Genomic DNA, 26,925 nt, shown 5'->3' with positions numbered 1-26,925 from the left:
CATTTTAAGACGATTTAAAATACCTTTCCTTAGTAGGTTTTCCAGATTTCAGATCATGTTTCCTAAGCTCAACTTATTGCATATAGGTGGTTCACCTCAAGGTTCAACCAAATAAGAAAACCATACCTCACTCCCAGTCAATCTTTTGGTTTTTATTGTTCAAATCATTTCCAAATGGTTTGTTTTGTAAGTAGAAATCATCTCTTCTGTTTTCTGCAACATAAATTTAAATAGCGGGTGCTTTCTTAGAAATATGTTCCCTTTCCAGACACCATTTCAGTTTATGGCATTCCCTTCTTCTGTTACACTGGGATCAGAGAAACACATGGCTAATGTCAATTTATTTCCCTCTCTAATATTCATTTTTATGCATTCAAAGTGAACACTCAATACCAAAGAGTTATTCCACTAGGGACATGGCCATAAGAATAAAAGGAAAAACAAATATTTGCTTGACAACAATACTGAAACAAATCATGCAGGAATGGGGGACCAGACCCCTGTTCCAAGAAACATGTTAACAGCCTAGAATTTTGTAAAACATTTAATATCCACCAAAAGTATGCCCAACCCAGTTTGATACAGAAGATCTGTATGAATTAGCCAAGGGGTGTCAAACACCTAGCCCACAAACCATATATAGATATGCCATGTGGCTCACTGGCATATTTAGATTCTGCAGACTCTTCTTCAAGAAGCTTGGCAAATTTCTAGCCCTTATGCTTAAAAAGAAAGAGACTACAACTAGTAGGGGCTGCTGTACTGATGAGGGGAGGATGAAATGGGGTTTAGCTGGGGCTACCCTTTCCTGGACCCAAAACTGTAAAGGGTGTTCCCAGGGGGCAATAGGATGTGCCCTTGACAGAACACTCCAGAATGGAATCAGCTAGCCTCCAGCCCATAGACACAGTTGCAGCCAAAGCAGCAACCTTGTTGCTCTGGACATTTAGGCTATGTCTACACTACACGTTTTTGCGGCAGAAAATATGCTAATGATATCGTGACTTATGCTAATGAGTCCCTCATTAGCATATTTTCTGCCAAAAAAAGTGTAGTGTAGACAAAGCCTTAGAGATCTTTCTGCAATTTTGACCAGACTTTCTCAGTCCTGTGATGATTGGCTGTTTGTTTCAATCCTTCTCCCTTCCCTCTAGGGATGTAATAGTGTAGTTGATTAACCGACAAGCAAAAGCTTATAGGTTGTGCTATAGACGACATGCATTCCCCACCCCCGCCAGTGCATTGTTTAGCAGGCTGGCCAGCAGCCTCGCTCAGTCCTGGCTTGCGCTGGGTCCACGACCTACACTTGCTGTGGCTCTGCATTTAAAGTGTATTAGGAGCCAGGCAGGCAGGCAGCCCGGCTCAGTTCCAGCTCGCGCAGGGTCCGGGAGCTCAGACTCCTCCTGCCTGGACAGGGGCTGCTGCCACCCTGTGCTGCTGCCTCTGTATCAGAGGCGGCAGTGCAGGGTGACAGGCAGCCTGTCTGCAGGGATAGCTGGTTTTTAAACTGACTCCCATCATGAACCAGCTCCCATTTGGCACCCCGCGAGAGGATCCAGAGGCAGAAACGCGAGTGGCAGGGGGCTCCTCGGGAGTGGGGCCAGGGTGCACTGGCTGCTGGCCCCACCCCCAGGGACTCTAGAATAGTCGAGTAACCAGTAAGAATTCATGTAGTTAATTGACTATTCAGTAACTGATATCTAACATCCCTACTTCCCTCCCCAGCTTCACTCCCTCCGCCCTCTTACTCTCTCCACACCCTCCTTGTGCCCCTCACTCCCTTCCATTCCCATTTAGCTAAGGGTAAATAAATCCAGAACTATCGTGGCACTTACTTCCCTCTCTCACGCTGTTCACTCTGCCGACCGCTCTGGCCAGCAGCGCTGTCTCCATGAGAATGGAGCGTAATCCGAAGCAATGCGGGCAGTCTGCAGTAGTGACTCAGAGCGCTGAGCTCTTATTCCCACCCTGGCTCTTTTCATGGGAGACATCTAGAGCTTCCCAGTGACATCTGAAATGCCAGTATTAACCGGCAGATAGAAGGGAAGCCTTGGGTGCTGAGCGCTGGGAACTGCGGCAAGAAAGGGAAGGCAAAAGTGAAGGAGGTACTTTGCAACAGAACATACCACGCCCTTTAAGAGAGGATGCTACAAGCCCAGTGATACGGATTGGGGGTTTGGCCCATTCACACAAAGGAGCTCTGGGCAATGGAGCACTGATGAAGGACTGGTAAGAGATATAGTCCCATGTGGAAGCCATGGGCCTGTGCTGGTAGCTCAGTCTAGGAAGGAAGGGATAGAGGTAAGCCCTAGAATTTGATCTTTCTACAGTAATGGGCAGCAGACAGCTGGGCTAGGACTCTTGCAGAATTCAGGCAATGATGCTGATTTTTAATAAGTCTTGGAAAACTGGAAGCTCCAGATGGGAGGAAAGCTAATTTGTAGATTGGTAGGGAGGAGTTACCCAGTCAGGAGCAGCTGCTTAACCTCTTCCTTTCGGGTGTAGGGCTTGCATGCTCCATCACACATGATTCTATGGAAAATAGAACCTGTCAAACTAACTTTATATAATTTGATGAGACTACAAGTTTGGCTGATAACTCTGATGGGGTTGCAGTAAAAGGCCCCTCTTCAGGCCACATCTACACTGGACTTGCAAAGTCACCGTAAGCCAAGGTATGCAACTCCAGCTATGCAAAATGCTCCGCAGGAGGCTGAGGGGAGCAAACGCTCCCTTCGGCTTCCCTTACTCCTCACAAAAGGAGGCAGAGCAGGCGCGGGGCATGGGAGGGGAACAAGAGGGAGCCGGTGTTCATGGGGAACAGGCTTTTAAGCAGGGTCCCTGCATGTACCAGCTCCCAAGGAACCACCTACCCTGCATGCTGCTGCCTCTGATGCATTCTTCATGATATGCTCTAATTCACTGTTTCTCAACCTTTGTGAAAACAAGGCTCAGGCTTGCTGCCTACCTAAACTGTGTCAGGGAGATCTCTGGGACCAGGGCTAGTCCACAAACAGTTGAGAAACTGTTGTAGTTCACCCACACCTATTGGGCCAGAAGCATGCATTCATTCAGGGAAGTCCTATGGCCCGTGTTAGCCAGGAGATTAGACTAGATCACAATCCGTTAGACCCACTAATTTATCCATGAACACTGGGAAACAATCAGGAGGTTGGTGGAGTGGAACCTGAAATGGGCTAGAAAGGAGCCTACAGAGAGGATGTAGAAAGGCCTGAGGAGCAGGGTAAGAAAAGGAGAGGAAGAGGCTGAGATAGTGTAGCGTAGTATGGTGGTGAGACTTGCAGCAATTACTTAAATGCCCAGGCTGTGATTTCCAGCAAGACAGGGAGAAATGGCCCCTTCTCTGGCCCAGTGTCAGTGAGGCTGATAAATTACTGAGTCTGCAGAAGGCCAAAATGGACAGAAGGATCCAAGAGAGGGCACAAAGAGGAACAGTAGCCAAAGAACGCAGCGATAAGGATTTTGTGGAAAAGCAGTGTCCTGAGCATGCTTGGGTTTAGCTTGGCAAGTTAATTCATTCTTCTGCCAAACTGCATTCCTGAAATATTGTGTTTGTCTGTGTATCTCATCTTAAAAGACCATACAAGATGAGCGGAATGCATGAAGCCCAGTTTACCATCTGCTGATTCTTTTCTGGCATTGAATGCAACCAGGCTGGCTGAGCTGTGCTCTGTACCAACAGAGAAGAAGGACTAAGGAGCCAGAGGGATGCTAGAAGAGTATTGTGTTTATTGGTTCCATGGGTGTGTTGTTTACCCCCAAAAGGGGAAGGATTTGAATGAGTGTTGTATAGATAGCTGAATCCCAGGACATGCAACCTAACCTACCTATCCATTCGGAAGACAAGTAGTCCTGCACCTGTGGCACAGACACACAACCCAGCATCACTCCTTTGCACACGCACACATAGAGACAGGAGGAAGGAGAGAACCATGTGCAGGTCCATTTCAGCAACCATGGTTAATCAGTAGCTTTGGTAAACGATCTTGGAAGTCATACAGCAAGGAAATAGACTTAGAAACAAATTCACTAGCACAGAAAGCAACCAGAAGTCCTCCATTCAAATCCCACTGAGTACATACAGTGCATCTGAGGGCCAGTCTCCAATACGCTGGAAACACTGTACCCCATATGTAGGTGTAAAATGCATGACTAAAGCACAAAGGGGCGCTCAAACAGCACTGACAAAATCAATGCCAAACAAAAACCAAACAAAAAAAAGGCTTTAAAATGATTCTGTAGTCTTTAAAACTAAAAAGTTTGTATTTTTAGACCACACACAATAGTTTACAGTGTTTTTTCTTTAGTCTCCTGTATGGTAGTTAAGTAACTATACGTGACCAGCCTGGTGCCTTTCTGATGGTAAATAGAAGATTTTGCATTTAAGTTACAATATGCAATACTTCAGAGCAACCTCATGCCAAAATGGCACATTTCTGAAGGATGCAAAGGTATTCAATAAAAAGCTTTTAAAGGCATATTTTTAAACTTGCAGCAGGAAAGCTTTTCTGTGTCAAGACACTAATTCTCTTAACAGCATTGATCAAAATGTCATTCTTTTATGAGTGTACAATACCTTTTAATGGCATACAACAAGCCATTAGGGTTATATACCTCCAGACAGCTTACTGGAAAAAAGGGAACACTGGCCAAGATACAATCACCAGTTTTAATATTTCTAATAAGACTCAGTTTTTCTTTAATTTTCCCCCACATCTATTTCATCCTAAAGCCCACAAATGAAATTATCCAAGAATTAAACTAAACTTCTTATTGCTTCCCCAGTCACAATAACTTTCACAGGGCCCCACACCTTCACCCAACATGCTCAAGAAATGCCTCTGGCTAATTATAGTAAAATATCCTAAAACTAGGACATCGTATCATAGAGATTGATCATACACATGATTCAATTATTGGTACAGAAGAGCATAACTTGCACAGGAAGGACAGGCAGGGGAAAAGAAAGAAGTATTGCCTTATATATTAGATCTATATACACTTGGTCGGCAGTTGAGATGGAAATAGGAGACAAGACTTGTTGAAAGTCTCTGCGTAAACACAAAAGGGGTAAAATATAAGGGTGATGTCATTGTAGAGATTTACTACAGATCACCTAACCAGGAAGAAGAGGTGGATGAGGATTTCTCTGAGCAACTAAAACACATCCACATCAGAGGACTTGGAGGACTTCAGCTACCCAGACATCTGTTGGGAAAATAACACAGCAGAGTACAGATTAGCCCACAAGATCTTGGAATGCATTGGAGGCATTTTTCCCCCAGAAGTTGGAGAATGCTACAAGGGCAGAGGCTCTTCTAGATTTAAATTTGATAAATAGGGAATTGGAAGGTGGAAGACAGCTTGGGTGAAAGCGAATATAAAATGAGAGAGTTCATGATTCTAAGAAATGGCAGGAGAGAAAGCAGCAAAATAAAGATAATGGATTTCAAGAAGGCAGACTTCTGCAAACTCAGGGAGTTAGTAGGTGAAATCCCATGGGAAGCAAGTCTAAGTGGAAAAACAACTGAAGACCGTTGGCAGTGTTTCAAAGAGATGTTGTTAGGGCAAAAGACCAAACTGTTCCATTTCATAGAAAAGATAAGACAATTTGGCAACAGACACCCGGGCTTAACCAGGAGATCTCGAATGATCTAAAAATAAAAAAATGAGTCCAACAAAAAGTGGAAACTAGACCGAGTCACAAAAGATTAATAAAATTAGGAGGCAAAATCAGAAAGGCAAAGGCACCAAATGAGGTCGATCTAGCTAAAGACATAAAGGGTAACAAGAAACCATTCAACAAATACAGGTTGAACCTCTGAAATCCGGGACTCTCTGGTGCAGCAACATCTGTGGTCAGGTAGATGTCGCTGGACCAAAGAGCCCTGGCAGCTGGGAACGGGAGCCAGTTGGGAGTCCAGTGGCCAGGAGCCCTAACCGGGGCCAGGGAGTCAGCTGGGAGTCTGGTGGTCGGGGGGGCGGGCAGGCAGCTGCAGACGGGCTAGCACAGCTGGGAGTCTGGTGGTCGGGGGGGCAGGCAGGCAGCTGCAGATGGGCTAGCACAGCTGGGAGTCTGGTGGTTGGAGGGGGATGGGGGGGACCAGGCAGCTGCAGACGGGCTAGCACAGCTGGGAGTCTGGTGGTCAGAGGGGGATGGGGGGGGGGACCAGGCAGCTGCAGACGGGCTAGCACAGCTGGGAGCCCCAACCAGCAGGCCAGCAACAGTAGGGCTGGTGGCAGCTAGGTTGCCTCATCCCTAAGGAGCCCCAGACTGGCCAGCAGAAGCAAGTGAGAAGAGGGGAAAAAACCCTCACTAATGTAGCCCCCAACTGAGAAACACACACACAGACACAGACAGACACAGACACCACCCCCCTCACTCAGGCAACTCAGGCTGTCAGGTTCCCTTTGCCGAGGCTCAGGGCTGCATTATCTCTTCTGAGGGCTCAGAACTAGTAGATTTTGTGAAGCCCCCCCTTGACTCTGGGGTGGAGCCAAAAATTAGGGGTTCGGTATGTGGGAAGAGGCTACTGGGGAGCGGACTGGAGGTGCAGGGTCTGAGCTGGAGAAAGGGTACAGGAGCAGGCTCAGGGTGGGGATGCAGGATCTAGACAGGAGGTAGAATGTGAGAGCCAGCTGGGAGTGAGGCTGGGAGGATACAGGAAGGGGCCAGGGACTGGGGCGATTACTTGACCCCCCAAGAGCTGTGCCACACATGGCGCCATGCTGCTCTGAGCTTGCAGGCATCCTCCGCGCCCCCCACCCCCACACCATTCCCACACACTGCGATTCCTGGCCAATGGAGCAATGGGGATGGAGCCTGCAGGTGAGCACTTTCCTGTGCGCCCGTTCCCCCAGCCGTGCGGGAGCGGGGAATGGCAGTGTGCAGAGCTGCTTCCTTCCCCCCCCCCCCCCCCATCAGGCAGAGCTGGCCACACAGGGGCTTGAGCGCTAGCTAAGCAGTGGGGAGCTGGCACTAAAGCTCTATCCATGTGGGGAGAGGTGCCGAGGCTCGGAAACATGCTGCAGGGCTAGAGCACTACTGCTGGCACATCCCACTACAGGGGCTGAGGAGTCCCAAGCCCCCTGGCTGGACCAGAGCAAGCCAGGGGCCGGATCTGGCCCATGGGCCCTAGGGTTCCCATCCCTGACTGAAGATACCAATTTGCAAACATCTGGAACATAATAAGGTGATAAATAATAGTCAGCATGGATTTGTCAAGAACAAATTTTGGTCATACCAACCTTATAGCTAATTTTGACACCATTAAAAGCCTTGCGGATGGGGGGGGGGGTAGATAGCTGCGGTATATCTAGACTTTAATAAAGCTTTTGATATAGTTTCATATGCCCTTCTCATTAATAACCTAGGGAAATAAACCTAGAGGAGCTATTATGTGGGTACATAACTGGTTGGATAACCGTTCCCAGAGCATAGTTATCAATGGTCCACAGTCATGCCGGAAGGGCACAATTAGTGGGGTTCCATAGATAACAGTTCTGGGGCTGGTTCTGTTCAGTATCTTCGTCAATCATTTAGATAATAGCATAGAGAGCACACTTATGAGACAGGTTGCAACTGCTTTGGAGGTTAGGATGAAAATGCAAAATGATCTGGACAAACTGGAGGAATGGTCTGAGGTAAAAAGATAAAATTGAACAAGGACAAATGCAAAGTGCTCCACTCAGAAAGAAACAATCCATTCCACACATACAGAATGGGAAATGACTGTCACGGAAGGAGCATTGCAGAAAGGGAACTAGGAGTTATAGGGTATGTCTACACTTGCAGCCTAATTCGAAATAGGGCTGCAAATGTAGGCATTCGAAATTGCAAATCAAGCCCGGGATCTAAATATCTCGATGCCTCCTAAGGTCTCTGCCAGCCCTGGGGTTCTATGATTCTATCAGTCAACAATGTATCACTTGCAAAAAAAGCAATCACCATTCTGGGATGCATTAACAGGAGTGTTTGAGCAAAAAAAGGAATTTCCCTCTACTCTACACTGATTAGGCCTCAACGGGAGTATTGTGGCACTGAGAACTGGACATATTTCAGGAAAGATGTGGACATACTGGAGAAACTGCAGAGAAGAGTAACAACAATGATTGTATTGTCTAGAAAATAGTATCTATGAGGGGGCGACTGAAAGAATTGGGTTTGTTTAATCAGGAAAAGAGAAGACAGAGGGGACAAGATAACTACGTTCAAGTACCTAAAAGGTTGTTATAAGGAGGAGGGAGAAACCTTAGTCTTCTTAAGTTCTGATGATAGGCAAGAAGCAATGGGTTTAAGCTGCACAGAAGGATTTAGGTTGGACATTAAGAAAAAACTTCATGTCAGGGTGGTTAAGCACTGGAATAAATTGCCCAGGGAAGTTGTTAAAAATCTACAGTGACAGAGATTCCACAGCAGGTTAAGCAAACACCTGTCAGGGATAGTCTGGATGGTTTTTGATGACTTCTAGATATCCCTTCCAGTTCTATGAGTCTAGCTTTCCAAATGGGGCACTGCCACCAAAAATCTACCCACCTGTGTTCTATTCTCCTCACAAATGATCACACTTTTCTCTTAATCAGCACTGGCTGAGGAATAGAAGCTGGATGAATTGCACACAGTGTTGTTCTATGTTTATAGTTTTCAGAAATAAAAAACAATTTTTAATAACCCAATTCTATCCCAAGTCTCAACCTTTCTACAGATAATGTGAATCTCTTCAAGTACACCAACTCTTCAGAGATTCTAAGCAATATCGGTGATTGCATTTACTCTGCTCGAATGAAATGCAAACATGAACTGTTCAGCACCACTTCAAATCCATGCTTCAGTAAAATATGAAGGAGAGAAAAGGGTTCTGTAATCCCATCTTTGAGAGATTTAATGGGGAGAGTAGTGGGCTATTTACGGGGGCTAGTAAAAGATGATGGCTGAGGAATGGGTGCATACAACTTTACATATTTTAGTCTCTGAAATATTCATGGATAATATTATATCTTCTCTTCAGCTACGTCTTACATGGACAAATTGGCAAGACTATGTATAAGTCACACTTATTAAAACCAAGAAGAAAACAATTCCTTTTTACAAAGTGATAACACAAAAGGAAAAGCTACCAAAATGCAAATGTAAAATAAGTTTCTGACTAGAAACAAAAAAGGCAGATATCAAATCATAAGCTGGAGCACATTCAGTTATGACTAAGGGCTTGTTTGCACTGCAAATGAGTTCAGTGAAAGCTGGAATGTGAATCCATAACCCAGTAGCACGCCATGCACTAATTCACCACATGAACCCTGCTACCGCACACCAGAAGCTTCAGAGTGTACTTTGACATATGATCACACTCTGGAACTGTTAGGGGCTGTAGCAGGGTCCATCCAGGAAGTTAGTGCACAGCAAGTTAGTGCCTTATAGAGTCATATCCTGGCTTGGTACTGTGAAGGCCAAGACTATAATAGGGCTCCAGAAAGAAATAAGTTCACAGAAAGTCCTTCAATGGCTATTAGCAAAGTTGGACAGAGAGACCATGGACAACATCCATTTGTCAGACGCTGGGAATGGGCGACAGGGAATGGATCCCTTTATGATTACCTGTTCTGTTCATGCCTCTGGGGCACCAGGATACTGGGATGGATGCACCTTTGGTCTGACCCAGAATGGCCATTCTTATTTTCGTACTAACTCACTGGATAGACAAGCCCCAATAAAAGTATCTGCAGCTCCTTGTATTTCTGTTCTAACTTGTTTTGTACTCTAGCTTAGCACTCCCTGCTGCCACTCTAGGCTTATCTAGACTACAACAAAGTGCCAAAAGAGGATATGCAAATTCAGTGGGAATTCGCGTATCTTCTTACGATCACTTTCAAAAGTGGAGCTATCGAAAGTGAAAGTAGTTTAGACGCAGCTCTTTCGGCGAACCCTCCCCCCCTTTGTTGAGAAGCCACGTAAACCTTTGAGGTTTATGCAGCTTTTTGACAAAGGGCCTTTGAAGTTTACATAGCTTTTCGACAAGGGGGGGGTCGCCGAAAAAGCCACATCTAAACTACTTTCACTTTCAAAAGTGAGATTGGAAGAAGATATGAAAATTCCTGTGAAATTTGCAGATCCTCTTTTGACACTTTAGTGTAGTCTAGATAAGCCTTAACTTCCAGAACGTAAGCTTCAGGAAATCACAGCAGGGACTACATGGGGGCACTTCAAGAAAGTGAAATTAACAGTATATTTTTGTACAAAATCCTTAAACATATAAGAGCCCAACTCAAATAAACCAAAAAACACATCCTATAATGTAAGTGGTTACCTTGGTTTTGTGATATTCTATTCAACCGTGTTTACAACTGCTTTGCATCCATTACTAAACATACAATTATAAAGACATCTCTCCACAGTTACTAGATCACCCCCAAACAGCACGACCTGCCTAGCCATGTCAACTAATAATGCAGACAAAAACCAAGCCAAGATTAGAAGAATAGTAACCTAGACCAGCTATTGTTTAGAGATATCTCCAAGTAGCTAATGCTCTTCAGGTAACAAATATCTCCTGTGCTTGTAAATACAGCTGCAAGCCCTTAATTGCACAAGTGGCCCTTAGTCACACAAGCAAGCTAACTGAACTCAATGAGACTACTGGCATGAATAAACATTGGGGCTGTGTCTACATTGGCACCCTTTTCCGTAAAAGGGATGCTAATGAGACTTCGGAATTGCAAATGCCACGGGGGATTTAAATATCCCCCGCGGCATTTGCATGAACATGGCTGCCGCTTTTTTCCGGCTCGGGGTTTTGCCGGAGAAAAGCACCAGTCTAGACCGGATCTTGCGGAAAATAAGCCCTTTTCTGGAAGATCCCTTAGTCCTACTTTCAAGGCTTATTTTCCGCAAGATCCCGTCTAGACTGGCGCTTTTCTCCGGCAAAACCCTGAGCCGGAAAAAAGCGGCAGCCATGTTCATGCAAATGCCGCGGGGGATATTTAAATCCCCCGCGGCATTTGCAATTCCGAAGTGTCTCATTAGCATCCCTTTTACGGAAAAGGGTGCCAGTGTAGACACAGCCTAGCAGTATCAGGGCTCTATAGCTTAGTGGTATCAGCTGGTGATGGCAGCAGAGCAGGTGTAGGGGAGTACGAATCTTATAGTTGACACATGACTCCGCCTTGATCACCTCACCTGTATTTGGACACCTTTGGGATGTATTTTCTTGACTTTGCTTACCATGTCAGTCTTACGACACTATAAACAATATCTTTATTTAGTTCTGTGCATCTGTTATTTTTAAGCAGAATTATTTCTAACAGTAAAATAAGAAAAATATTTGTGGAAGGTACTGTAAGGTCAAAATAAATTCTCTCCCAAACAAGCTACATGAACTACCTGTTTAACAGAAATTGTTTTTCTAGCTATTATTTACCAGAGAGTTCACAGTGGCTCTGTCACAGTTGTTGCAATGAAAAGAACAAATACATATTCAAGTACATGTTCTAATTTCCAGAAACATATGATTTACTAGATTACAGCTTTTTATGTCAACCCAGCTGCTGTGCTGTTCAGTAAATTGTTTCTCATTTTAAAAACTGATCTTTATAATGTGTAGTAAACAATGAAGCAAAGTGTAATAACTACTGTTCAAGTATCCAAGTACAAAGTATCAAGCCAAAAAGCTCAGGTTCTCAACCTTTCAAAATTGAAGGGTATGTCAAGGCTGATCCCCATTCTGGCACTTCCAGTGCAGAAGGTGGGGGCCTGCAAGTTACCTTAAAAATACCTTGCCTCTAGAGGCTTCTATTGTAAACACTCCCTAAGATCACAGATTCCCTGACCCTTGGGAGGTATGCTGCCATCACCCCAGTAGAAAAAAAATACAACTTTTTCTTCTTGAACTCAGGAAGATGCACTTTGAAGTTTCTTCCAGATGGGTACCCAAGCTCTTTTACCACAAGAGAGCTTGAAGAAAGAAAAACTGTAATCGCTGACAGCTGACTTCTCACTCTTAGGCATGCATACACAGACCTCCTATTACCTCCCAGGACACAAGAATCACATCATAGTCTTAAAAAGGTGATTTTATTACCAAATATATCTGTTTGGTTGGTTAACGCATAATTGGTTGCTAGGTGTTATATATAGAGTAACCGAGAAAAAGCAGATTAAAGCACAGAGAATTGCTTCCTCGGATTCAGCTTTAGTTACAGGGTAACAGGGTGTGGTAGGCACATGTACTTAGCACAGAGGAATTTAACCAAACTACAAAACAAAGAAAATAACCTGATCGTATCTAACTAAAAACTACGCAGTGAACCAACTCCAGTGCCAAAGACCCTCTTATTTATTTTAATTCAAGTACAGAAACAGATACCTGATGTCTGTGTGATAAGGGATAAAGGTGTGACTACCCCCAAACTCCTGCCTAGTAACATACCCACATATCAGAAAAGGGGGAGATAAAACTAAGACTTTTAATAAATGCCTGATTGCACTGGTCACAACCAGAATCTTCACTATTACTCCTATGGAAAGTCTGTGCCAAACAATGAACAATTCTGTGCATACTTTAAATTCTGCAAATGTTGTCAATAAATAAACGTGGAGGCTCCAGCATGGCAGTGAAGAGCACAAGCAACTTGCTGCATGGAGATGGGAGACCACCCCAGGACAAGGATTCATCCATGAGGCTGCACTCAACCCTGACATAGCCCAAAGGTCAGGCCTGCCCAAAGGTCTGTGACCCAGGGGAGAGCTGATCTTCCACCTCCATGCAGTGGCACGTGCTTCCCGCTGTCATGCTGGAGCCTCCACACGTATTGACTGATGGATAATGTTTGCAGAATTTTAAAATACTGTGCACAGAAATTTTCAATGTTTTTGGGTGCAGAATTCCCTCGGGAGTATCAGGAAGCAACTCGCCAGGGCTGGCAATTCCACACCAGGCGTGAGCAGAAAGCAGGATCCAAGTGTGGAAGGGCACAGACTCCAGCTGACCCCAACCTCCGCGACACTGCAGAATTTCAAAGGGGCAGCGCCACACAGCTGATCCCAGGCTTAGTGCCACATGGAGCCCAGGGTCAGCTGGGGCTTCCCCTGCTGACCCCAGGCTCCGCAGTGCTGCCCCTTAGAAACACCGTCTTGGTGTTTCAAAGCAGCAGCATGGAATCCGGGTTCCCTGCAGCGCTGCCGCTTTGAAGTACCTCACTCTTCTCTCCCCCCTTGCTGCCTCTATCTGATGGAGGCAGCAAGGGGGGGAAGCGACCAGTCGATATCCTGTCAACTATTAGATAAGCATTTGCTTATTGGTTAGTCGACTAGTCCTTCACATCCCTAACTGGGGCTCAGTAGGACTGGGACTAAGGAGGGGGTAGGATTCAGCAGGGGTGTGTGGATGCTTATCAGGGGATCTGTGTCCTGTGGGGGACACAGTGGAAGTCCAAGTGCAGCTGGTTGGAACAAGGGTGGTCCAGGTACATTGGGTTTGGGGCTCCTCAGGGTGGGAGTTAAGTGCAAGAAACTCTTGGACTGAGTGCAGGGATGAGCGTCTGGGTGGAAGGGCTTTGGATGCAGCATGGAGGGGCTCAGCGGGGGGGGGGGGGGTCTGTATACACAGGGGTTGTGCAGAGCAGCTCCCTGAACAGTGACCCCTTGTCCCACGGCTAAGACGGTGCAATTGGAACAGGAAGTGAGGGAGAGGTGCAGAGCTAGGGAAAGTTTCTGGTGGTACTCTGGGCCCAGTGACTTATCTCTCCAACATGCCCACACTGTAGGGAGGGGTACGTGACCACTCTCGTGGCTTCCCTTTGCTTCTATGTGCAGGATATGAACTCTGTGCCCACGCAGAGCAGCAGAATTCCCCCAGGAGTAGATTATACATGCACACTGGTGATGTTCACTTTATAAATTCAGTCTACCAGAGGATTTTCCAATTTATGCACCTTTGCTTACTTCACTTGCACTCTGTGCACTAGTTTTGCTCTCTTCCTCTGGGACTTATTCCAAATTTAGGAGTGACTTCAGAGAACATCCCTTTTTAAACCACCCTGCAAAATAAGTGTTTTCCTGAAATATGTTGTTTGAGTGTTGTGGAATCCACCTACTTCCAGGTACAAGAAGAGCTCAGTCTCAGACTGTAATGTTGTAATCTAGTAACTTAAATTTTAGGAAAAATGTAAAAAACAACAAATAGTCTAGTAGCACCTTGAAGACTAACAAAACATGTAGATTGTATCATGAGCTTTCGTGAGCGCACCCCACTTCTTCAGAATTTTTTAAAGTTTTTCCTGTTGCAGACTAACTTGGCTACCCCTTTGAAGCTTTTTAATTTTAGATTAAGGAAAAACATGAGGTAAAAATGGACAGTAATTTTGATCCATAAGTATTAAATAAATGTGTGAAATAAATGTGAGTGAAAATGAACACTGAATGACCACAGAAACAAATATGTTGTCTTTGCTTTAGTTAAAATGTCTTAAGAGTCCCCAAGTCCATGCTATTCACTGAACACTTTCCTGCCTATTGTCTTCTGACTTACTTAATCCTACAATTGCACAATCAAGGAATCAAAGGTCTACGTGCAGTTTCACCAATTTTTTCTGGGTCACTAATTTAGCTGCACATGCATACACAGCTTAATTTCCTTTTGCATGTTGGGAGATGTTTGTTTAATGATATGCTTGTAAACAACTAAGACGACTGTACACGTTAATTCAAAAGCACTATCAGTAAACCAACAAGGCTGAATATACCATTCACATCCTCAAAAACAGGCCAAATCAAAAGCAATTTTTACTGAAAGACTACTCTTGTCTCGCCTCTCAACTTTCTGCTATTTTAGCAGAAGTGAGTTTAAAAATGCACAGAATTGTTAATAATATGACAAACATTTCCCCCCGTTTGTTCTTTCCTCAGACTTGAAAGGTGGGTCCCCTCTCCCCCTTAACAGAAGTGGAAAAGAGGCCCACTTCTTGTAAAGGTTTTGTAAAGTCGTGACTAGAAATCCTAAGGCGACCTTAGTGGTAACGCCTGCGTACCAGCTCTAACACTAAGCTGTTACAATGTATTTATTCAGATAAACGTGTAGCAGCTGAAAATTTCAGCAATTACACATTTACATGTGGTGAGGAGACAGCTCCCGTGGAGCCGCCTGCCACACCCCCTCCGGCTGCTGCCTCTGTATCAGAGACAGCAGTGCACAGGTAGGGATGCAGGCAGCTCTGTGAGAGCCTGTATGTGCACGGAACCAGCGTAAAAGTCAGCTCCCCTCATGCACCGGCTCCTTTCGCCCTCCCCCCCACTCACTCTACTGCCTCTGATACAGAGGTGGCAGCCGGCGATGGGGGCAAGGCTGTTCCCCAGGAGCCAGTGGTCATGTGGAACCAGCTTCCTGTGAGCACCAGCTCCCACCTGCGCTCCCGCTACCGCCCAGCTGAGCTGTGTGTCCCCCGCTCCACACACAGTGACGGACTCCTGCCCCGCCCCCCCACACACACCCTGCAGCCCAGCTGAGCCACGTGCCAGCTCCCAGCTGCTCCCCCCTACCCCGCAGCCCAGCTGAGCCGCACGTCACCCCTCTCCTGCATAGCACTGGGCTCCCAGCCCCCTGTCCCTTGCAGTGTGCCAGGACTCTCTGATCCTGGAACATCCATGGTCCTTCCAGACCACGGATGTTGCTGGAGCAGAGAGTTCCAGTTTGAGGTGCAACCTGTACTATGTATTTGGAGTAGCACCCACCGTGGTGATTTGGGAATACTTAACAAATTATGGCTACACAAAAGTTACACTACAAATAACTGCAACCTTGGAAAACCCATCTCAGCCTACCCATCTCCACCCAAATTAGGGGAGGGTGGGGAAGAGAGCAGTAGCAAAAGCACCCAAAAGACAAAGCCAAGGAAACTCAAGGTGGATAGGGGGTTAAATAGCTAGGCACACAGGGCCAGAGTGGGGCAAGGAAAAAGAGTAAGACCTAGCCAAGTGTCAAGCAAGAAAGCTCCACATCCAGCCTACAAATAGTGGTGCACTAAAGCAGAAGCACGCTGGAGAATCCAAAGGATTCTGGTCCAGCCTACATGAAGCCCAGGAGAGGCAAGGAAGCTGAGGCAGGTAAATGCCTTAGGGTTATTGCTGTATAAGATCTGTACCCTCTCCTGTGCTTAAGGAAAACCTCAAGGCTGTGTCTACATTGGTGCAATCTTGCGCAAAAGCAGCCGCTTTTGTGCAAAAGCTTGCTGCCTGTCTACACTGGCCATGAGTTCTTGCACAAGTACACTGACATTCTAACGTATGAAATCAGTGCTTCTTGCGCAAGAACTCTGATGCTCCCGCTCAGGAATAAGCCCTCTTGCGCAACTGTTCTTGTGCAAGAGGCCTGCGTAGACAGGCAACATGAAGTTCGTGCGCAAGCAAGCCATATGGTTAAAATGGCCATCGGAGCTTTCTTGCACAAGAGAGCGTCTACACTGGCACGGATGCTCTTGCGCAAACGCACATGCCAGTGTAGACACTCTCTTCTGGAAGAGTTTTTGCACAAGATCATGCCAGTGTAGATGTAGCCCCAAATGTTTAACTCTGGGCAAAGTGTTTCTGAGTATGTAAACTGCTTCACAACTACTGTGCGCCTCCTGAGAGACGTAAGCTGGAGCCAGAAGTATCAGGCCATTGGGGAGGAATTCTAGGAAACAATGGCTGTGTCTAGACTGCAACCCTTTTCCGTAAAAGGGATGCAAATTAGACACATCGCAATTGCAAATGAGGCAGGGATTTAAATCCGCCCCCCCCGCTTCATTTGCATAAACATGGCTGCCGCTTTTTCCGGCTCGGAGCTTTGCCGGAAAAAAGCGCCAGTCTAGACGGGGATCTTTCGGAAAATAAAGCTTTTTCTGAAAGATCCCTTTGCCGGAAAAAAGCGGCAGCCATGTTTATGCAAATGAAGCGGGGGGGATTTAAATCCCCACTTCATTTGCAATTGCGATATGTCTAATTTGCATCCCTTTTACGGAAAAGGGATGCAGTCTAGACGCAGCCAATGTGTTTAAGCGCAGGGGAATCTGAAAGGCCAATGCTTCACCCAGAGAGACTGCACAGTGCATTCCAGCTCTCAGAAGGGAGCATTAACTTCAAAAGGGAACCTAGGGTATGTCTACACTACAAAGTTAATTCGAACTAACAGCCATTAGTTCGAACTAACTTTGATAGGCGCTACACATTCGAACTTAATTCGAACTAGCGGAGCGCTTAATTCGAACTAGGTAAACCTCATTCCACGAGGACTAACACCTAGTTCGAATTAAGTAGTTCGAATTAAGGGCTGTACAGCCACTTAATTCGAACTAGTGGGAGGCTAGCCCTCCCCAGCTTTCCCTGGTGGCCACTCTGGGCACCACCAGGGAAACTCTTCTGCCCCCCTCCTGGCCCTGGACCCCTTAAAGGGGCATGGGCTGGCAACGGTGCCCGTGCCAGGTGCAAGCCTGCCAGAACCCAGCCAGCAGACCCTGCTCCTGGCACGGCTCGAGCCAGCCACCCGCTGCCACCCAGCCCTCCGCCTCTTCCCAGGACCAGGCTGGCGGCTCCCGGGAGCCTGCCCAGGGCTGCAAGAGGCGGGCGCCAGCCTGGTCTAGTGCAGACATCATGGACCTCATCCACAACCTCCGCACTAGGCACAGGAAAGTGGCCATCTAGGGCAGGATAGCTGCCAGCCTGGCCACCCAGGAGCAGGTTTGCATGAAAATCAAGGTGGTCCACTGAGACCCCCGACCCTGAGCTTAGAACGGCCGTACTGGGTCAGACCAAAGGTCCATCTAGCCCAGTAGCCTGTCTGTCGACAGCGGCCAACCCTAGGGACCCTGGAGGGGATGGACCGAAGACAATGACCAAGCCATTTGTCTCGTGCCATCCCTCTCCAGCCTTCCACAAACAGAGCCCAGGGACACCATTCCTACCCCCTGGCTAATACCACTCCATGGACCCAACCTCCATGACTTGATCTCACTTCTCTTTAAACTCTGTTCTAGTTCTAGCCTTCACAGCCTCCTGCAGCAAGGAGTTCCACAGGTTGACTCTTTGCTTTGTGAAGAAGAACTTTCTGTTGTTAGTTTGAAGCCTGCTACCCATTCATTTCATTTGGTGTCCTTTAGTCCTTCTTTATGGGAACTAATGAAGAACTTTTCTTTATGCACCCTCTCCACACCACTCATGCTTTTCTAGACCTCTATCATATCCCCCCTCAGTCTCCTCTTTTCTAAGCTGAAAAGTCCCAGTCTCTTTAGCCTCTCTTCATATGGGACCTGTTCCAAACCCCTGATCATTTTAGTTGCCCTCCCCTCTCCCAGCCTCTCTCTTCCCCTCTCCCACCCCTTTCCCAATCTCCCCGAGTTTTGCTCAATAAAGAAAGTTTCTATTTTTGAACACACGTGTCCTTTATTTTGTACATCAGGAAGGGGGGATAGGGAAGGGTAAGTGGAATGAGGTGAGGGAGGAATGGGGCACGAGCTCCTGATGGGGAGGACTGGGCTGGCTCTGCGGGCTCCTTGGGGTGGAAGCTCTCCTGAAGCCCCTTGATTGACCCCCCCCCCTCCGGATGGCAGCCTGTGGCAAGTGCAGCCGGTCTGATGGCCGAGTGCTGTGATGTGCTGAGTGTGGGCACTCAGGGCACTCCAAGCCAAGACTGCTTTGCAAGTGGGGCACCCCTGAGAACTGTCTGTCCGGGGTGGGGGTCGGGTCCCTTTAAGCACAGCCCTCGGCTAGCCTGAGACAGCAGCTCCACGCTCTAAGTCCTAATCTGACGCCCTGCCGGCACTGCTTCCGGCCGTCCTTAACCTCGGTTCAGGGTCCACTCAGTGTGGACATGCTAGTTTGAATTAGCAAAACGCTAATTCGAACTAGTTTTTAAGTCTAGATGCGCTAATTCGAATTAGTTCGAATTAGTTATTTTGAACTAAGCTAAGTTAGTTCGAATTAGTGCTGTAGTGTAGACATACCCCTAGAAAGCTGGACCCAAGATCAGGCCAGGGGCTAAGCTCCATTCAGGCTGCAGACACTTAACACACCCAGGGATCCAGAGACTTGGATTCCCCACACAGAAACTGAGTGGATGGCGGGAAGGGGGCACCTAACTGGAACTGTGACACTCACTATGTTCAAGTATCAGAGGGGGAGCCGTGTTAGTCTGGATCTGCAAAAGCGACAAGGAGTCCTGAAGCACCTTATAGACTAACAGATGTATTGGAGCATAAGCTTTTGTGGGCAAAGATGCACTTTGAGAGACGCATGCATCTATCGAAGTGGGTCTTTGCCCACGAAAGTTTGTGCTCCAATACATCTATCAGGTGTTACAGGACTCCTTGGCGCTTTTTTCACTATGTTCAAGGTACTTTCAAAACACTTGGGAAGTTTTGTTTCTAACAAACTAATTTAGAACATTGAAGTAAAAACCCCCCAATTGATTTCTCCAGGCAGTGAGAGGGCTTTCTTCTCCCACTAGTGACAGAAAGCACGTGGGTACCAGCACTTTTGAAACTTCTAGGAAACATTGCCTCCTGTGACCACATGAGCATCCTCTAATGGCACTAATTGTGTAGTGCTGAGACTATGAAATGCCCAGGAAATCCCAGATATCTCAGTTTAATGCTATCTATATGACTACATGGAGAAAATGCACTCTCAGTACTTGAATATACTTTTGAAGATTCAATACGTGAATAAGGCATTCTATTTTTCTGGGAATAAGAAATTAATAGAAACAGAAACAGAAACAGAAACAGAAACCCTCCCTCTATACCATTTAGAAATCTCAGTTGTTCCCACTGAGAAGAGAAACCACCTTGTTTCTCAGCACTTTTTTGTGAAACAGATCCCCAAATGGAATGGAGATCAGAGGCCGGGGGCCTAATTAGGCATCCATTATCTAGACATGGAAATTCTAGCTAATTCTATTATTTAAAAATATTTCTTGCAATATTATGCAATTGTATATTTTAAAATTGCATTGTAACTATTCTTATGTGCCAACAATCAGACTTAAGAGCAAATATAAAAACTTAATTTGGGCCTCTCTGACTTTTTTTGCGCACTTAACCATGAAGCTTTAATGTACTGTTAATGGAGCTTTTTGTATTGGATTTTGTTATGTCTAAAACTCTAAGCGTTTGCACAATGAAGTAGTTCAAGTAAAGAATAAAACTCCAGTTCTAAAATTCAGAAGCGTGTCTTTTTCCTTATACTAAGAACTGATGAAGGCTTTCTACCTCTCACGAAGATTTAGTAGTAGAGCATTGCAAAGAAGTCTTGTATTACTGAGAATTTCCTGCTTTTGCAAACTGTACTATAGAATATTTGTAAGGACACTGCACAGTGTTATAAATCTAAACTACAACCAATAAAATAAACTCACAAAGTACACTCAGCTATTGTTATGGTGTTTATATACTTAGCACAAAATGTTCCACTCTGCAGAGTGCTTAGTGAACGCAGTCCCAATGACTTCAGTGGGATTATACCCACTAGCAAGCACCATATGTAGAGAAAAGTTTGCAGGCTCAAGCAGTGGTAAAATAATCTATTATTTTAAAAGTATACTGGCAGTTACCCCACTAAATTAATCGCATAGAATAAATGGTAACTGTCAAATATGCCTCTGTAAGAGACCAGCCTGGGCTTGGCTGATTAGAAGTAATCCCATTGAATTATTGCATAAATTAAGGGGTGACAGCTAACGTCCCTTTTTTAAATAAACTGAGTTCTGGACTAGAATCCAAATTCAGCCCCTTGTATAAGGGAAAGAGAGCTTGAAGCAGAAGAACAATTGTTACAATTGCCATTTGGATGCTTTCAGAAAGATAGGATGGAGTCACTCAAGAGCAGCTCCACAAATGTGTCAGGAAAATCCACTGAACACTGGGAGAAAGAGACCATCCAAGAACACAACCACAGCCATAGCAGTAATCAGATTGACTAAGGTCAAGGTAGGCTGAGGAACCAAGAAATTGCCAGAGATACCTACCCAATTTTCTCCAACAAAGATGGAACACCACTTGAGAATTAACCAACTCTTAAGGCTGCCAATTCTTAAGAATGGGCCTCACAATCACTTAAAAAGCACAAGGATCACAGCCCCTTTATCCCCTCAAATAGGGAAACTCCAGCCAACAATGGATGCAGTACTTCCCCCCTGGTTTTCATCAGCCAGGAAGGACATCAGAAGACAGAATGTCAGCACAATGTATGGGGCTAGCAGAGTGTGATGAATAACAGGTGATGCAACTGAGGAGAAAATGCATAGAGATTAAAGAATAATCACATTAGTGTATCTTTCACCCACCTCCTCATTGTCCCTGTAAGCCACAATACTTAAATTAATATACTAGGCATGAGGACAACACTAACATACTCCTAGAGTCATTACCTCCTAAGAGTCATTAAGATCTGGTCTTAAGTTCTAGAGAAACTATGAACCGTTGGTCCCTCATATCCATCCCATTAAAAATCTTAGGCAATCGCAACACACGAGACAAAGCCAATACAGTAAAATACTTTGTAAGTGGAGCTCAGCAACAAGACAGCTGGAGTTTCTACCAGCCCCCCTCCTTTCTGATTCCTCCATTTGCTCCTCCCCTTGTATAATTGGGAGAAATAGATAAGATGAGCCTGATGTGCCCTGAAGGCTGCTCGATGGGACAAGCAGGAGTGCCATTGAGAAAGACTCACTCTGAGGACTTCCTCTGGTGCATCATCCATGATTTCCAGTTGGTGAAGCTGCTCCTGATACAACATATGGAACTCTCCCAAGAGCTGCTTTATCTCGAGAGAGCAACAGGGACCATGGGCATCTGCTTCACTTTCATCACCAACTCCTGCTGGAAAGCGCAAAGCAGCAGTCAAGGTTAGATTACTAATCCAACATCATGTATGATACAGAGCATAGCTTTTGGGTGGACCCTTACAGCATACCCACCTCAAATAAATACTTCAAGTGATATAGAACACATCCATCATACATTGCTTGTATGCATAGCCCGCAGTCTGGGCTATGTGGGTGTGAGTAGTAGCATGCACTAACACAGTGATATTCAGACTGAGTCTCACACGCCACAGGTAGCTCTTTAATGTGTCTCTCATAGCTCTTTGCAGCACATGATATTAAAACATTGTGCAATTTAATTATTAACCAATCATGATGCTTTTGCTATGTTATTAATCAGTTACAGAACACTTGGTCAGTTATTTTGCTGTGAGAATTTTACACACACACACACACACACACACACACACACACACACACACACACACACACACACACACACACAGAAAATGAAATAATTCTCATGGCTGTGAAAAATTCGTAAAGGGGCAAGAAATGATTGCATAGCACGTTTAGCTGCATTCATAGAAGCAAACCATCACCAAATAATGAATACAATATTTCAAAAAGAACAACATTGGCAGTGGACATGGAAAAGCCCAGATGGAATCACACTGAGTCAGACGAATTATGAATTATTGATGGATACCAAAGAATCTTCAATGATGTGACAATAGGCGAACAAATCATTTGCACAGGCTCAGACCATTATATGTTGCACTCAAAACTATGCATTGACAATACTTACAAAGACCACATCAAGAGAGACCAGAAACTGAAGCAAAATTGACGCCTCAATAAAGAGGCATTTGCACAGGAAGTGAGTGAAATGGATCTTGAATATAAAGTCAACAAGGACATCAATGAAGGCAAAGGCATTGAAAGCAATGGGATACAAGCAGAAGATCAGTGAGGAAGCTACAAATCTGATGGTGAGGAGAGTACACATGAAATTAGAAGAGGAAAATGGGTGAAGAATACAGAACACTGCGCAAAGAAATTTGCATAAGGAATAAAAAAGATTACGAAGACTTCAGAAAGAAGACGCTGAGAGAGGCAGTCAAAAAAAAAAAAAAAAACCAAGAGTCTGAAAAAAAGACAGAAAGAGATGTTAGGCTGAAACAAGTTATCCTGGCAACGTTGAAAGATGAAAACAGTGAAAGGACATCAGAAGGGAGCAAGTTGAACAAAATATGCATAAAATTCTACAATGATCTGTATACCTCACATTGTAATGTCCAGCGTATGTTGTCAGGCTACAGAAGATGTTCCTGACATTATGCAGGAAGAAACTGAAGATGCAGTTGGTAATAAAGAGAGGAAGGTGAGTGATATTTGGTCAGACTATCTCAAAACACTCTTGTACACTCTTTAAAGCACTAGCGCCATGGTTCATCATCTACATCAATAACAAGCATGTTCCAGAGGCATGGAAGAAATAAAAAGTGATACTACTGATGAAGAAGGGTAATCCAGAATAATTGAGCAATTACCATCCAATCACACTCCTCTCACAAATGTATTAAGGTCTCCATCTGCACCATAGTCAATCAGATTAAGAAGTACAGTATACTGAAATTCACAAACATAGAGAACAAGTTGGTTTTCACTCAGGGTATTCAACAATTGATTATATCCACTCAGTTCGGCAGCTCACTGAAAAACGTAAGGAATACAAAGTGCCATTGTGTCTTGCATTTATTGACGATAAAAAAGCATTTGACCCTGTGGAGATTAACACTGTACTCAACACAATTGGAATCAACCCCAATGGCTTGACAGAGATAACATTATTCAAAATTTCATGCACTATTTTTTTATGTAGCGGAGTCAGAGAAGGCAACACAATTTCACAAAAGCTATTTATTGGAGTCGCTGTTCAAAAAACAGAACTGGGAAGACAGAATTAGCATTGACAGAGTATAGTTGAGGCATCTTCCATTCGCTGACAAGTGCGTAATATTGGCAAATGACACAGTAAAACTGGAGAACAAATTGAAGCAACTGTAAACACTTTCACAGGATATCGGGTTGGAAGTGAACACGTTGACAAGGCACAAGGTGGTGAATACAGAATAAACACCGCACAGCAGGAATCAGCACTACAAATGGGAAAATAATCGAGGCGGTTGACAAATATATTTGCCTTTGTCAGCATCTGAACAGAGACAACTCACACAACGGGAAATGCAATAGAAGAAAGGTAGGTTGGTCAAGTTTCAACAAAACAAAGACATCTCTAACAGATGATGAATTGCGCATAAAGAAAAGGAAAAAAAAAAGTTTAACTTCACTATTTTGCCAGCAATATTATATGAGTAGAAAGCTAGTCAATGACTAAAGCAGAGGAAGAACAATTTGCTGCTGCCCAGAGAGCAATGGAAAGGTAAATGTGTAAGATATTGTTCTGTAATCACATACTGAATGAAAAGATCAGAAGGCATACAGAGGTGACTGATGTAGGGCAGATGATGTAAGATGCAAAATGGAAAAGGGTGGGTCACATAGTCAGTAGACAAGACAATAGGTGGACAATGTGCATTAGTGACTAGATTCTAAGAGATTACAATCGACCACTGGACAGAAAGAAAACACTCTGGGTCAATCAATGACAACACTCTTTGGCCAGAAATGAAAATAATGTCATGACAACAAAATGAAATAGTGTGGCATTGACTTGAGTTCATGGAGGGATGGACAAGGACAAAAATGGAAAAAGTGACAAAGTTAGTTTTTTTGAGTAATGTGGAATACTAATGTGGCTCTTGAATCCCTGTAGGGGCAGGGCTACAATACAATAATGTAGCTGGAGTCAACTTATTGTAGGTCAACTTACTGTGGTGGCTACACCATGCGGGTTTGATGGGAAAGTTTCTGCCATCAACTTACTATAAGCTTCTTGTTGGAGTGGAGAACAAGTTTCAACAGGAGCATGTATGGCAGTCGGTATTCACTAGACTGGCTAAATCGGTGGAGCAAGCATCATAGCCTCAGTCCATCTGCGGTGGACATATGTGCCCCATGTAGGGCCTGCTACAGCAAGCTAAAGGGACCCACTTCACAGTAATGGAGTTCTTATAGCCCAATTCCCCCTACAGGGCACCCTGCCCCCGTGCCATAGGCTCCGCCCCACAGCAGGGCACCCTGCCCCCGTGCCATAGGCCCCGCCCCCACAGCAGGGCCCCCTGCCCCCGTGCCATAGGCCCCGCCCCCACAGCAGGGCCCCCTGCCCCCGTGCCATAGGCCCCGCCCCCACAGCAGGGCCCCCTGCCCCCGTGCCATAGGCCCCGCCCCCACAGCAGGGCCCCCTGCCCCCGTGCCATAGGCCCCGCCCCCACAGCAGGGCCCCCTGCCCCCGTGCCATAGGCCCCGCCCCCACAGCAGGGCCCCCTGCCCCCGTGCCATAGGCCCCGCCCCCACAGCAGGGCCCCCTGCCCCCGTGCCATAGGCCCCGCCCCCACAGCAGGGCCCCCTGCCCCCGTGCCATAGGCCCCGCCCCCACAGCAGGGCACCCTGCCCCCGTGCCATAGGCCCCGCCCCCACAGCAGGGCACCCTGCCCCCGTGCCATAGGCCCCGCCCCCACAGCAGGGCACCCTGCCCCCGTGCCATAGGCCCCGCCCCCACAGCAGGGCACCCTGCCCCCGTGCCATAGGCCCCGCCCCCACAGCAGGGCACCCTGCCCCCGTGCCATAGGCTCCGCCCCCACAGCAGGGCACCCTGCCCCCGTGCCATAGGCTCCGCCCCCACAGCAGGGCACCCTGCCCCCGTGCCATAGGCCCCGCCCCCACAGCAGGGCACCCTGCCCCCGTGCCATAGGCCCCGCCCCCACAGCAGGGCACCCTGCCCCCGGGCCATAGGCCCCGCCCCCACAGCAGGGCACCCTGCCCCCGGGCCATAGGCCCCGCCCCCACAGCAGGGCACCCTGCCCCCGTGCCATAGGCCCCGCCCCCACAGCAGGGCACCCTGCCCCCGTGCCATAGGCCCCGCCCCCACAGCAGGGCACCCTGCCCCCGTGCCATAGGCCCCGCCCCCACAGCAGGGCACCCTGCCCCCGTGCCATAGGCCCCGCCCCCACAGCAGGGCACCCTGCCCCCGTGCCATAGGCCCCGCCCCCACAGCAGGGCACCCTGCCCCCGTGCCATAGGCCCCGCCCCCACAGCAGGGCACCCTGCCCCCGTGCCATAGGCCCCGCCCCCACAGCAGGGCACCCTGCCCCCGTGCCATAGGCCCCGCCCCCACAGCAGGGCACCCTGCCCCCGTGCCATAGGCCCCGCCCCCACAGCAGGGCACCCTGCCCCCGTGCCATAGGCTCCGCCCCCACAGCAGGGCACCCTGCCCCCGTGCCATAGGCCCCGCCCCCACAGCAGGGCACCCTGCCCCCGTGCCATAGGCCCCGCCCCCACAGCAGGGCACCCTGCCCCCGTGCCATAGGCCCCGCCCCCACAGCAGGGCACCCTGCCCCCGTGCCATAGGCCCCGCCCCCACAGCAGGGCACCCTGCCCCCGTGCCATAGGCCCCGCCCCCACAGCAGGGCACCCTGCCCCCGTGCCATAGGCCCCGCCCCCACAGCAGGGCACCCTGCCCCCGTGCCATAGGCCCCGCCCCCACAGCAGGGCACCCTGCCCCCGTGCCATAGGCCCCGCCCCCACAGCAGGGCACCCTGCCCCCGTGCCATAGGCCCCGCCCCCACAGCAGGGCACCCTGCCCCCCCACAGGGCGTTACCGGCCTGACTCCCCCCCGTCACCTGGGGCGACCCCCGCGCGCGCCGCACTCCGGCACAGCCCCGCCCCGCCATGCTGCTCGCTGCTCCCGGCTCCGCGGTTCGAACGAGGCCGCCAGCCCTAAGGCCCGCCCAGCGCTTGACTGACACCTCTCTCTGCCATTCGCATTCCGGCCCAGCACGTCCCCTCCCGCCCCTTGTCGGGACGTCCGTCCAATCAAAGGTCAAGTGGGCGGCGCGCGGAGTCTGACCCGTTCGAACCCGCGGGCAGCTGGGCGGTGCTTAGTTTGAGCAGCAGATGCTCCCCCCAATAGCGCTGCGAAGCTTGCTCATGGGC

At 47.4% G+C, this 26,925-nt stretch overlaps 1 long non-coding RNA gene across 3 annotated transcripts in view; it reads right to left on the bottom strand.

Moving 5' to 3' along the window:
* LOC142831027 (uncharacterized) overlaps window positions 1-26,719 on the bottom strand; it is a 40,833-nt gene extending 14,114 nt beyond the window's left edge. The window contains exons 1-4 of one of the 3 annotated variants that reach the window (XR_016350526.1): window positions 26,613-26,719; window positions 24,756-24,828; window positions 21,713-21,861; window positions 19,295-21,268 (exon numbers count right to left, since the gene is read on the bottom strand). This is a non-coding gene — a long non-coding RNA (uncharacterized LOC142831027). Of the gene's footprint in view, window positions 1-19,294; window positions 21,269-21,712; window positions 21,862-24,755; window positions 24,829-26,612 lie in introns of those variants that run through there. The other 2 variants (XR_012906616.2, XR_012906617.2) reach the window with 2 other exon arrangements.
* Window positions 26,720-26,925: the final 206 nt, after the last annotated feature.

This window comes from Pelodiscus sinensis, chromosome 12 (genome assembly GCF_052426305.1).
Source record: "Pelodiscus sinensis isolate ZL-2025 chromosome 12, ASM5242630v1, whole genome shotgun sequence".
Lineage (NCBI taxonomy): Eukaryota > Metazoa > Chordata > Testudines > Trionychidae > Pelodiscus > Pelodiscus sinensis.
This window is presented reverse-complemented; position numbering and strand designations above follow the sequence as displayed.